The following is a 13,315-nucleotide window of genomic DNA, read 5'->3' on the forward strand; positions in this document are numbered from 1 at the left end:
CCAATCTCTCATGAAGCAGATTCTTTATTGAGATCAGTAAGAAGAGGGTTGTAGAATCACTCCTAAAATTTGGTCTAGTCTAAATCCTACCATTCATTGAGTTTTCTTAATAATTTATTCCTTAGTATCTCTAAAATTATCTTGACCATTAATCATTCATTATTTAGGATGCCTAATTGACTCTTAATCAAAATAAAATTTGGATACACAAAACTAATTATTTCTGACCATACTTGAGGATTTGATTAATTTTTCCCCCCCCAACTTAATCTACATTGACCTCAATGGAGTAGAAAAGCAAAGAAAATAAAAGGAGAGAGTGCACCTGGGATAATTTTGCTTCAAAAGTTGAAGATAGCTTCATTGATTAATAGGCTCTTGTTCTAAATTCCTGCAGCTGCGGTAAAGTAAAAAAAAAATATGAAATCATTGGGTTGCCTCCCAACAAGCGCTAAGTTTTACGTCTTCAGTCAGATGTCAAGTTTATTGACAGACTCTTCCATACAGAGCAGTCCTTTATTCTTAAAAAAAATAAAGATCAGTTAAAACAAAATAAAAGAAATTTGGATTGCCTCCCAAAAAGTGCTAAGTTTAACGTCTTCAGTCAGATGCTAAAAGAGTGTCTATCCTATTCCTGCTCGAATCTTAACATGAGTGTCGATCCCTCTTTCAAAAATAATATGTCCTAATACAATTCCTTTCCACACCATGAAATGGCTCTTTTCCCAACTTAGGACAAGATTTGTCTCCATACACTGTTTAAGAACTTTGGAAAGATTATGGAGACAATCCTCAAAGGTGGTTCCAAACACAAAAAAATCATCCATAAAAACTTCAAGATATTTGTCCACCATATCCGAAAAAATGGTCAGTATACACCGTTGAAATGTAGCGAGTGCATTGCAGAGTCCGAATGGCATATGCCGAAAAGCGAAGGTGCCCTAGGGGCAGGTGAAGGTAATTTTTTCTTGGTCATCCAAAAATATAGGTACTTGATTGTATCCTAAATAACCATCAAGAAAATAGAAGAAACTTTGTCCTGCTAGCCATTTTAAAATTTGGTCAATAAAAGGCAAAGGAAAATGATCTTTCCTAGTAACGGCATTCAGTTTTCTATAATCTATGCATACTCGCCATCCAGATGATATGCGAGTGGGAAGCAGTTTATTTTTTTCATTCTCAACCACAGTAATACCTGATTTCTTAGGTACTACTTGAGTGGGACTGACCCATTTACTATCGGATCTGGGGTAGATGATTCCAGCATCTAACCACTTTACCACCTCTTTCTTTACTACTTCACGTATGTTTGGGTTCAATCTCCTCTGCATATCTCGATGGGGTTTGGCATTTATCTCAAAGTGAATATAGTGCATGCAAATGGAGGGGTCAATTCCTTTTAAATCGACAATGGACCAACCGATAGCCTCTTTGTGTTCCTTCAGAATACCAACCAATTGTGCTTCCTGATTAGGGGTCAAGTCTGATGCAATGATTGCCGACAGGGTGTCATTGGGTCCTAGAAATACATACTTGAGCGTAGCAGGAAGGGGTTTCAATTCTAACGTAGGTGGTGATTCTAAAGATGGGACTATTGGTGTACTGGCTAATGTGGGTAATGGTTCATACTTGATTGTCCATGGAGGAGTGGTTTTATCGTGTGATGTATCCAATAAGGTGTTAACTTCTTTCATATATCCCTCAAAGTCATACACTCCAAAGTGAGCCAAGCAAGTATCTAAGGGGTCTGGTGCTAGAATTGTAGGTGTTGCATCTTCTATAATATCTTCTAGTGAATCTACTTCGAAGCAACTATCCATTGATGGTCCTTGGGAAGCACCAAACACATTCAGTCTCAGTTTTTTATTCCCAAATGATACGTCCATGACTCCTGTCCTACAATTAATGCATGCATTTGCCGTAGCTAGGAAGGGTCGTCCTAAGATGATAAAAATTTATCTTGGGTTGCCACTTAGTTCCATGTCGAGAACCAAAAAATCAACTGGAAAGTAAAACTCATCTACCTTGATCAAGACATCCTCAAGCATTCCACATGATTCTTTAATGGATCTGTCGGCTAATTGCAGTGTGACGGATGTGGGTTTCAGTTCTTCGAATCCAAAAAGCTCAAACACCAAACTAGGTAAAAGATTCACACTTGCCCCTAAGTCCAGAAGAGCTTTTTCAATGTGATAATCTCCTATAACATAAGAAATGATGGGGGCTCCTGGGTCCTTAAGCTTTGGAGGAGTGGCATGCTGGAAGACAGAACTAGCCTGTTCAGTGAGGCATACTTTCTTTAGAATTTGTGATCTAGATTTACGTTTTTGGATGCACAAATTCTTCAAAAATTTGGCATAAGCAGGGACCTGTTTGATTGCGTCTCGAAGGGGAAGATTAATTTGGACTTGCTTAAACAATTCCAACATCTCATCGAGTTTTTCTCCCTTCTTATCTGCAGGAATAGGGGCTTTCAGAGCATCCGAAAATAGGAGTTTAGGCAAGTAAGATGATTCTGGTGTAGTTGGTTCCTTCTCTATTTTCAGGTCCTCCTTGTTCTTGGGTGATTTGGCTTCGGTTAGAGGTTTAGGGTCGGTCTCATTGGTTTTACTAGTATGTTCAATGACCTTCCTACTTTCAGAGTCATGATTGATTTGGCATGTTCAGAAAAAACTTCTGGGGTATTAGAGCTCTCAATCACAAATTACCCTCTTGGGTTGCTCTCGGGTTGGCTAGGTAATTTTCCTCCTTCCCTCCTACTGAATGCAGTCGCTAGTTGACCTATTTGGGTCTCTAGCTTAGCAATGGATTGTGTGTGGAAGTTAAGGGTCTGAGTGTTGACTTCTAATCATTCTAGTATTTCAGAATTTTTTCCTCAAAAGCTGAGCTGTGACTAGTAGTAGACAGTTGAGGAACATTTTGAAATTGATAGTATGGTCCATGCCTATATATTGGGTCCTGATATTGAGGTCGAGATGTGGCAGGACCAACCACTAGTTGTGGTCTCCAAAAAAAATTTGGATGGTTTCTCCAGCCGGGGTTATAAGTGTTCGAATATGAATCGTTTCCTGATCTGCGAGCTTGTTGGACTTGAGCTTGCTGAACCTGCTCGTGCACAAACTCAAGAAATTGAGGTGCGGCTGGGCATTCACTAACAAAATGGTTCGGACTTGCACACAATGCACAAACTTCTTGGATTGGGTTAGGTGGAATCAGGGATTGTCCAGTATTTAGAAGACGATCTAATTTTTGGGACAGTTCATCTACCTTATGATGGATATCTATGGCATTTCCTACTTCGTATATTCTACCTCTCTTTGGGTTTAACATGGGTTTATCTCTAATAGAGGCAGACATATGATGTAATGAATTTTCACTTAAAATTTCAAATAGTTGCCATGCCTCATCCTCACTTTTCAGCATGAATGTCCCACCGCATGATGCATCGATCATTTGTCGATGTCTTTCAAAGAGCCCATCATAAAAATATTGGATTAACTACCACTTGGGTACAGCATGATGGGGATATTTTCTAATAAGGTCCTTTAATCTCTCCCATGTTTCATGAAACATTTCTCCATCTAATTGGAAAAAACTAGTTATGACTTTCCTTATTTGATTAGTTTTTTTTATGGAAAAATATTTCTTGAGAAACTCTCCTTGCAGCTGGTCCCAGGTTGATATAGTCATGGAATCCAAAGTATGTAGCCAGTATTTGGCTTTGTCCTTAAGTGAGAAAGGGAATAATTTTAACCTAAGAGCATCATCGGAGAAGTTGTGAATTTTGACAGTTGAGCATATCTCAAGAAATTCTTCAAGATGTTTATAAGGGTCCTCATTACTAAGTCCATAAAATGAAGGTAACATTTGGATTATACTGGACTTAATTTCATATTGAGTGGCCTCCACAGGGGGCACTTGAATACAAGGAGAGTAGGTATATGTGGAAGGAGTAAAGTACTTCTTCAATTGCTTGGGTGGACCATTCTCCTGATTTCGGTCCATATTTTTGCGTCTGTTGGCTCTAAAGGTTCTTTCTATTTCTGGATCAAAAGGTTGGATTTCTGATCGTAATGATCTACGGCCAAGCATACACCTTACAATTATATTGTAGAGCAAACACAAAATTTTTTTTTTATAATATATATATTTTTATAATAAAGTGAGAAAAGAATGAAGAAAATCTAAAGAGAAGAACCTAAGAATCTTAAATCTATGAAAAGGGAGAAATTAGTTAATGTTTAGATGTTAATTGCAATCAACTTAAACAATCATAGACTCTCTATCTTAAGGTTAACTTAGATCTAGACAGCTCCTAACTTCCAAGACCGCCTTTGAGCACTCCAAGCTCAAGACTGACTAACTGACTCGGTCAGGTAAGCGTAAGATGTGGGAGGTTCCCTGCTCGTTGCTTTTCTTAGACACCAACTGAGTTGGCCAGGTCAATCAACGGAACCAATAGAAAACCACTTTCTTTAACCACTTACCTTAGACATCGAGCAATTAATCAATCCGCACTCGGTTCAATTCTAGAGCTTTCTTATCCTATTGAGCTCGAAATTCCTAGGGCTGACGTCTAGTTGATTTTAGATTAAGGTCTAGGTTATGCAAATACAAGGGAGTGATTTGTGGGCCAAGGAAGGGTGATCAAATCCCTACCTTATCTTAGTTAATGGGTTGCGCCCTTAAAGTTAATTATGGAGATGAGATGCAAAGAAACAAGGTATCCAATCAAGTTAGAAATTTTTATATTTGGGGTTACGCTATTTTAGTTAAGTGTTATGAAATGTCAGTGGCTTTTTTTTTTAATTCAACCGTACCAAAGTCTCCGACAATGGCGCCAAAATTTGATGCATAGTCGTTGATAGCACCAAAAATAACTCTACTCACTACGTAGGTAGGATGAGTCGAGATCGTATCCTCAGGGACCTTGGGCTAAGTTGAGATTACAAAATAAAAAAAAGAAGCGTTGTTTTGATTTAGAAAATGAATTATCTTAAAATTTATGTACTTAGAAAATAAAGAGCTCGGGAGTTTTGAATTAATTTGCACTAGCAGAGTTGTATCTCTTTTTTTATTAAATAGATGCGATTAATCTTAGGAAAAATATCTATCTTCCCTCGGCACGCCCTGTACCCGTAGATCACGGTGCGTTTCTGGAAAGTACTAGGTAAACAACTCTTCTTTCCTCGGCACGCTCCGTATCTGTAGATCACGGCGCATCTCCGGAAAGTAAAAATTATTCCTAATATTAATCTAACAAGAAAGCATAAATAAAAGCATGTGAAGGAGAGCAAATAAAGAACTCATGACGATAAAAAGCATAATTTTTATTGCATATAAAGAAATACAAGAAAGTTTAGAACAATAAACCATCTCTGTGTCGTTACAAAATTTCTTCTCCACTCTCGAGATTGCTAGCCTAGCTGCTCATGAAGTACCCTTTCTATTCCTCTATGCAAGGCTCTAGAAGAATTTCTGGGCTCCCCCTCCAATGGGAGTATAAAAGTCTTTTTATAGGTATTAGGAAGGAGGAGTTTTACATGATTTTTCGATATGGGACTAAAAAAATACTTAAGACTAAAAGATGGATGGATGAGATGGAAAGATCACAAATAAATAAAGAAAATACAAATCTTTCCTCTCAAAATATTTCTAAATATTAATTTTTTTTCTTTAATAAGCATCTGCTCGTCCGCCATCAAAAACTCCCTGCGAACCCGCCTGCTGTGCGCCCGCTCGCCGCGCTCGCACCCACGCCTGCACGCCCACACCCGCGCGATGCCGCGCCTGTGCCCGCGCTCGCCCGCGTCACGTCCGTCCTTCGTCCGTCCCACGTCTGCGCTCACCCGCACGCCCACGCGCTCACTCGCGTGCCCAGGAACACTACCACGTGAAACATTCTTTTTGTATTCCAAAAAGAAACTTTTGTTTCTTCACAATGACATCTATATCCTTTTAGATTCCTTGCATAGTATCTTCATTTTCTATAATACCGTATACATCCTTCTTTTATTTTAATTTTATTTTAAGTCCAAATTTCTTCAAACTTGAGTCTTTTTGATCTATGAATCGGACTCTTTGTATCGGCGATCATCTTTCCTGTAAAACATAAAAAGAAGCATCAAATTTTTAATAAATAAAATAAATTAAATATAATTTTCTGTTTTAAATGACTTAAATTAAGTGTTTATTAATCACTTCGAATCTTTTTTACGTTGAAGATGGATCAGAGGAGGATGCTGCTTGGTGAAGGAAAAATAGATAAAGACACTCTTCTCTTTGGTTTTTCCTCATCCAGAAATCCTAGAACAGTTCTAGGTCTCTCACTCGAGAGGAGATCGATCTCCTCCTTTGTTCATGCCAAAGAAGATAGAAGCCCACCCAAACATCACATCTCAAAAAAGATATTCGGCCCCTTTTTCCCTCTGGTATCTCATGGTAAAAATTAGAGAGTAGTTGGCACACAAAAATATGAGCATTTTATAGTTGTCGCACAAATGGGATTAGATAGGATAAGAGCTGGAGTTTGTTGCAATTCAAATTATTTTAAATTTTAATTTAACTCTAATTTTTTTTACCCTTATCTAACTTAAAGAGGGACCTATTAGAGAATTTTGGTTATGGAAAACAATCAAGAATACTTCCTTTTGGTTGTAGATAATAGGCACATTCATAAAGAGCCAACGTGTGGAAGGATAGGGATAAGATTTTAGGTTTAAATTCAAACCTTTTGAATTTAATTTAAAATCAACCAAATCCTATCCCTAATGGACAATAAAAGAAGGGTTTTGGCATAGATTTTTTAGCACACAAACCAATTTGTGCAATGGAATAAGGGGTGGAGAGAAGGAAAGGCGTAAGGGAGAGAGTTCAATTCATCTACGACTCTAGGGTTTAGCCAATTGGGTTTCTATCAAACCCAATCCAATTAAATCCAAATAAAACATGATGAACCTAATCTAATTAGGCTCTCATAATCTCAATTAAACTTAATCAAATCAGTAAATTAATTGATTCATAGATCCAATCAAATTAGGATCATTTCTCCCTTACCGATTAGGTCATCTCATAACCTATCAGACCTGACCTGATTGAATCTAATTCAATCAAATTTGATTCAAACTTTAATACTCAATCAAATTAAATTAATTAATAATCTAATCACTAATTAATTCTCCATTAATAATAGAGTTTCAGTCCAATGAGACTCTTCAGCAGAGTCTCCGTCTAGTGGGACTTTTCAGATTAACTATCTGATCGAAGAGAAACTTCTAATGTGTGTGACCCCATAGGTTCGAACCTAAGCTAGTAGCATAGGAGCAGATTTCTGTACCAATCGATATAACCATCTAGTAACGGTACCCAATATTCAGATAGGCTGAATATATGCAAAACAACACTCAAGAATCTACTTGGATATAGTTATCATATAATTCATTCCTTTAACCCTTGTGCTAGGATGACTTAGAGTTTAAACTGTCAACTCTTAATAGTACATCTATTATGTATCTCAACTTAATAAATCTTGTGACTCCTTACAAAGACTGTCTTGATCAAGATCTTACTAAATTATAATACAAAGCATTCTCTCCAATCCTTTGGAGTGTTCAATTCTATCTTTACTTACGCATCGACTTCACAAGTACTTGACTGTGCCCAAAAATCTTTCGATCCTAAATTAAAAATTTAGGTAGTCTGGCATCAAAGTACAGTGAGTTGCTTGTAAGTTACCATGGTGATCTCAGGTCGGTGGGACACTTATACCCATATCCCTTTGAAATAACTCTTGACAGTAGAGTACTTCAAAGTTGGTCACGTTCAGTGAAATATACTCCTACATTTCTCTTACATGCCATATCAGCATCTCCATGCTCCTTGATCAAGAGATCAACTAACCTATATGGCACACAATGACCTACACTTGATATATTTATCGTCTTAGTAATAGCATATCATTTGGTCGTGAACTCATTTAAGGATTAAACGATAAATCTTTCTTTATCGATTTAAAAGTCTAAAGGACTTTCATCATAACATAAAAGTTTGATATAGAAGATGTACGAGTTTATGATGAAAATTATCAAATAAATATTTTATTAATTAATTCATATATAATTATATTAATTAGCACACCCGTCAATAGACTGACGATTAGCTTTGGAATATATTTTCAACAACTCCCACTTATACTAAAGTCAATCGGTATATTATCGTATACCTATTTTTATTTTGTGATCTTCAAACTCCTTTACCATAAGGATTTTAGTGAATGGATCGGCCAGATTTTTCTTTTCATCGATCTTTTGAAGATCGACGTCATCTCAATCCATAATTTCTCAGACAAAGTGTTAGTGACGCAGAATATGCTTCATCCACTGATGTACCTTCGACTCCTTTATCTGAGCTATGACTCCAGTACTATCGCAATAAAGCAGAACTGGACCATCAATGGAGGGTGCCACTCCTAGCTCAATGATGAACTTCCTTAGCCACAGCTTTCTTTGCAGCATCGGATGCCGTGATGTATTCCATCTCGCATATTGAGTTGGTCATAGTGTGCTGCTTAGAACTTTTCTAACAGACAGCTCCACCATTTAGGATAAAGATATATCCTGATACGTTTTTACTATCATCATAATCTGACTGAAAACTAAAATCAGTATATCTCACGAGTTTCAAGTCAGATTTTTCATAAATGAGCCACTGATCCTTAGTATTTCTCAAATACTTTAAGATAATTTTTGCAACCTTCCAATGGTTCTCATCTGGATCTGATTGATATCTGCTCACTACTCCTAGTGAGTATGCCACATCCGATCTCATACATGTCATGATGTATATTATAGAATTTACTACCAAGACATATGGAATTCTACTCATACACTCTCTCTCTTGAGGGGTTGTCAGACAATCTTGTTTCGAAAAAAAAATTTATGACTTATCGGAAGATAGTCTTTCTTGAAATTCATCATATTGAAATGTTTCAGTATGGTATCTATGTATGTTGATTGAGAGAATTTGAGCAGCCTCTTAGATCTATCTCTATAGATCCTCATCCCTAAGATATAGGCTGCTTCTCCCAGATCCTTCATAGAGAACTATGACGATAGTCATACTTTTATTCCCTGTAATGCAGGGATATCATTTTTGATTAAGAGAATATCATCTACATACAAAATAAGAAATATAATTACGAAATTATTAGCCCACTTATATATGCAGGATTCTTTTCCGTTCTTAATGAAACTATACATTCTGATCACCTTATCAAAAAGTATGTTCCAACTCCGATATGCTTGCTTCAATCCATAAATAGATCTCTAAAATTTGTACACTTTGGACTCATCTATGGATGTAAACCCTTTAGGTTGTATCATATACACCTCTTCGTTCAGCTCTCCATTTAGAAAAGCTGTCTTCACATCTATTTGCCAGACTTCATAGTCCAGGTATGCCGCTATCGCAAGTATGATCAGAATGGATTTGAGCATGGCCACAGGAGAGAATATCTTGTCATAGTCAATATCATAATGCTGACAATATTCTTTGACAATTAGACGAGCTTTATAGATCTCCACCTTTCCATCTATGCCCCTTTTCTTTTTGAAGACCTACTTACACCCTATAGATTTTATCCCTTCAGGTAGATCAACCAATATCCACACATTGTTGATCTTCATGGATTCTATTTCAGATTTCATGGCTTCTAGCCATTTCTCAGAGTCAGACTTCTGCATTGCATCCATATAGGTGGCTGGATCCTCGTTGTTCTCATCAAGCTCAACAGGATCTCCATCCCAGATCAACAAATCAAGATATCTATCCGACTGACATGGTACTCTATCAGATCACCTTAAGGATGTTTGTATATTAGGCTTCGGGTTTGATCTTATCAAATTTGATTCAAATTCCATCATTGGTGTCGATTCTTCTACCTGTCAAACTTCATCAAGCTTGACTTTAGAGGCACTTATTCCTTCACTAAGGAACTCCTTTTCTAAAAAGTGTGCCTTACTGCTAATAAATGCTTTTTGTTCAGCAGAGAGGTAAAAGTAATATCTCCTCATTTCTTTAGGATATCCTACAAAATTATACTTATCGGACCTAGGTTCGAACTTGTCTGTTTGTAATCGTTTGATATAAGTCGGACACCCCCAGACCTTAAGGTAAGTGAGGTTCGACCTATGCCCTGACCATATCTCATATGGTATTTTACTAACTGACTTGCTTGGAACATTATTGAACATAAAACAGGCTGCCTTAAGTGTATATCCCCAAAAAGAGATTGGCAGACTTGCAAACCCCATTATGGACCGAACCATGTTCAACAAGATTCGATTCCTCCTTTCTGAGACACCATTATGCTATGGTGTCCCTGGAGAAGTCTATTATAAGAGAATCTTATTCTCTCCAAGATATATCAGAAATTTACTGAAAAGATATTCACCCTCTCGATCAGACCGAAGAGTCTTAATACTTTTTTTAGTTTGTTTCTCTACTTCATTATGAAATTGTTTGAACATTTCAAATGATTCGGACTTGTGTTTCATCAAGTAGATATACCCATACCTAAATAGGTCATCTATGAATGTAATGAAATAGTTATACCCTCTTCTGGCACTAATGTTCATAGGTCCACAAACATCACTATGCATTAGACCTAGAACTTTACTAGCTCGTTCACTTTTTTCAGTAAAAGGTGACTTAGTCATCTTTCTAAGAAGATAAGACTCATAGGTCTGCAATAATTTACAATCATTGATATTGAGGATACTCTCTTGTGTTAATCTGTTTATTTTGCTCTTGCTAATATGATCGAGCCTGTAATGCTAAAAGTAGGCATCTGTGATATTATCTAACTTTGGATGTTTATTTGGAGTGTACATTATATTCACAGGCTGTGACAAAATGTAGATGCCGTTTCTTAATTATCCTCATATTATTGTAACATCATTCATAATGATATCACAATAATCATTCTTTATTGATAAACTATAATCATCTTTGGTCAAAAGGCCAACAAAGATTATATTCATCAAAAAAGATGGATAATAGTGACAATCACTTAAAATGATACTATTAGACTTGAAAATAAACTCGACGACTCCTAAAGCTCGGATTGGAACTTGATTTTCATCTCCCACATTTAGAAATCTCTCGTCGTTCTCAAATTTTCTACTAACTTGAAGTCCTTGCAATGAATTGGATATGTGAATTGGACTTTCGGTATCCAATATCTAGGTAGTAGTATCACATATAGAGAAATTATAAGGTGTTATCATATAAGCACCTTGACCAGCAACTAATTATTTATTTCTCTTTTGCCTATTTGGGTCATAGTCTGCTTGACTCGGTTTAGCCCTAAATTTTTTAGCTAAATTGGGCTCAAGATCAATGTTCAACTTCTGATACTGCCCATCAAAGTTGGATCTAATAAGCTCATCACTGTCAAACAATGAATGGAGCGACAAATTGCTAGCCATTTCTGAAAAGAAAGGAAAACACAAACCTAATTAGTATATGAATTAATCAAGCCTAAAAATATGGACTTTAGTCTAAAGGTTCTCTTACTATTTTATACGAATTGGTAGCCTCTAATTCTAATTCAAAAAATTACCTTAATTTCTTAGCGGATACTAGAATTCACACAGACTGCATATAGGTCCGAGTATGGCTCGACCAACCTATATGCATCTATGGGTAGGTTCTCAACCAGTTGTTTCTCCAAATAATTTTTAGTAATTAATTTCATTTCAAATTTTATTTCAGTAGGCGATGGGCTCCACTGAAAGTCCTAGTTAGGTCTAACCATTAACATGAATCTACTCAGTGATTCTAACTAATGAATAATCGAGCTCGAGTATGGCTCAGCCAATCCAATCATTCATCAGATAGTGCAACAGAGTTATCATATGATGAATAATAATTCCATCATTCAAAGAAACACCAGACGGATGGCACCTGCAATGTTAATCATAAATAATGGATCCATTATCATTCACCTTAATGGAAGGCTATGTTCTAGTTATCACAATAAGTAGCTCATTTTATGGATCTAATAATTTAAAAAATTTGGTTAATATAATTTTAACAGAATTAAATACACAAACTAGCAAATCTCAATCCTCCCACTGACTTCACCAAGTCAGATCAGGGTGGACTAGAAACAAGTCAGTCCAACTGACAAGCCATCAATCCTCCCATTGACTTCATCAAGTCATATCGAGGATAAAGACAAGTCGAACTAGGGGCACCTAAATCAGTCGAACTAATTTTCTAGTAAGCATGGATCAAGCCCTAATCATTAAGCGATCTGATCAAAACTTGATTCACCATGTTGGCCAGGTAAGTGAGATCGATGGGAGGGATATGCCATTAACTCGTCATAGACTCAATTTATATGAGTAGCTTCCAATTAAAAATCATCAGTCAAGACTGTCAAACTTATCTTAGACATCAACTGGTTAATCAATTTCAATTGGATCAACTTATGAATTTGGGTTTGATCGCTGAGCTCAAGATCAAAGTCCATTTGGGTCTAATCAAAGACATGAAATCGACCAACTACAATTATTGTATTGGTTCTAAAAAAATCTGATTTAATCTAAATTTTTTTTTAGTTTATTTGATCTTTGATTCTAACCCTCTGTCTAACCCAATTAGGAGGATCTGATTAAGCTAACCTATAAACCCATTACCCATGTTTTATGTGAATGACATTAGATCTTTAATTCATAATTCTAGATCTAATTTATTTAACTTAATTCTTAATTAAGTTTGAGGCTGTGGGTAAGAGTCGATGTTTGAAAATAATTTTAAATTTTATAAAATATTTTTATAATTAATTTTTATACATGATTATTTAGATCTGAAACTTGAATCGGCTCCCCTCTAGATTGAGCTGACTCATCACAATAGGTCGACTAAGTTTCAAGACTTAGTTGACTTATTGATGATGAATTATTAATTATAATTTTTAGCTTATTTTATTAAGTCAGCTCAATAAAAATTAAGCTGACTAACCAGGATCCTGAATCGATCGAAATAATACTGAGTCGACTCAACAGGCGAACTACAATAATTGTATTAATTTTAGATTAAAATAATTTTAGATAAATAGTAATAAAGTCAATCATAATTATTTTAGAACTATTCTAAATATGTTCATGATTCTAGATTTTATTTACAAAGATTAGATGTAAATACTTTTCATATAATGTATCATATACACAATCTTAGAATTTTACAGAAAAGTAAATTTTTTTTTTCGTATTCATCTTCATGAGATATAGTCACAATGGCACCCCTATAT

General features: G+C 36.0%; 1 protein-coding gene and 1 pseudogene across 1 annotated transcript in view; both read left to right on the plus strand.

Moving 5' to 3' along the window:
• The window catches only part of LOC105053563 (probable RNA helicase SDE3), a 70,225-nt gene that overhangs the window by 13,778 nt on the left and 43,132 nt on the right, over nucleotides 1–13,315 (plus strand).
• On the plus strand, nucleotides 3,512–3,609 carry LOC140852719 (small nucleolar RNA R71; annotated as a pseudogene).

This window comes from Elaeis guineensis, chromosome 11 (genome assembly GCF_000442705.2).
Source record: "Elaeis guineensis isolate ETL-2024a chromosome 11, EG11, whole genome shotgun sequence".
Taxonomy (NCBI): Eukaryota; Viridiplantae; Streptophyta; class Magnoliopsida; order Arecales; family Arecaceae; genus Elaeis; species Elaeis guineensis.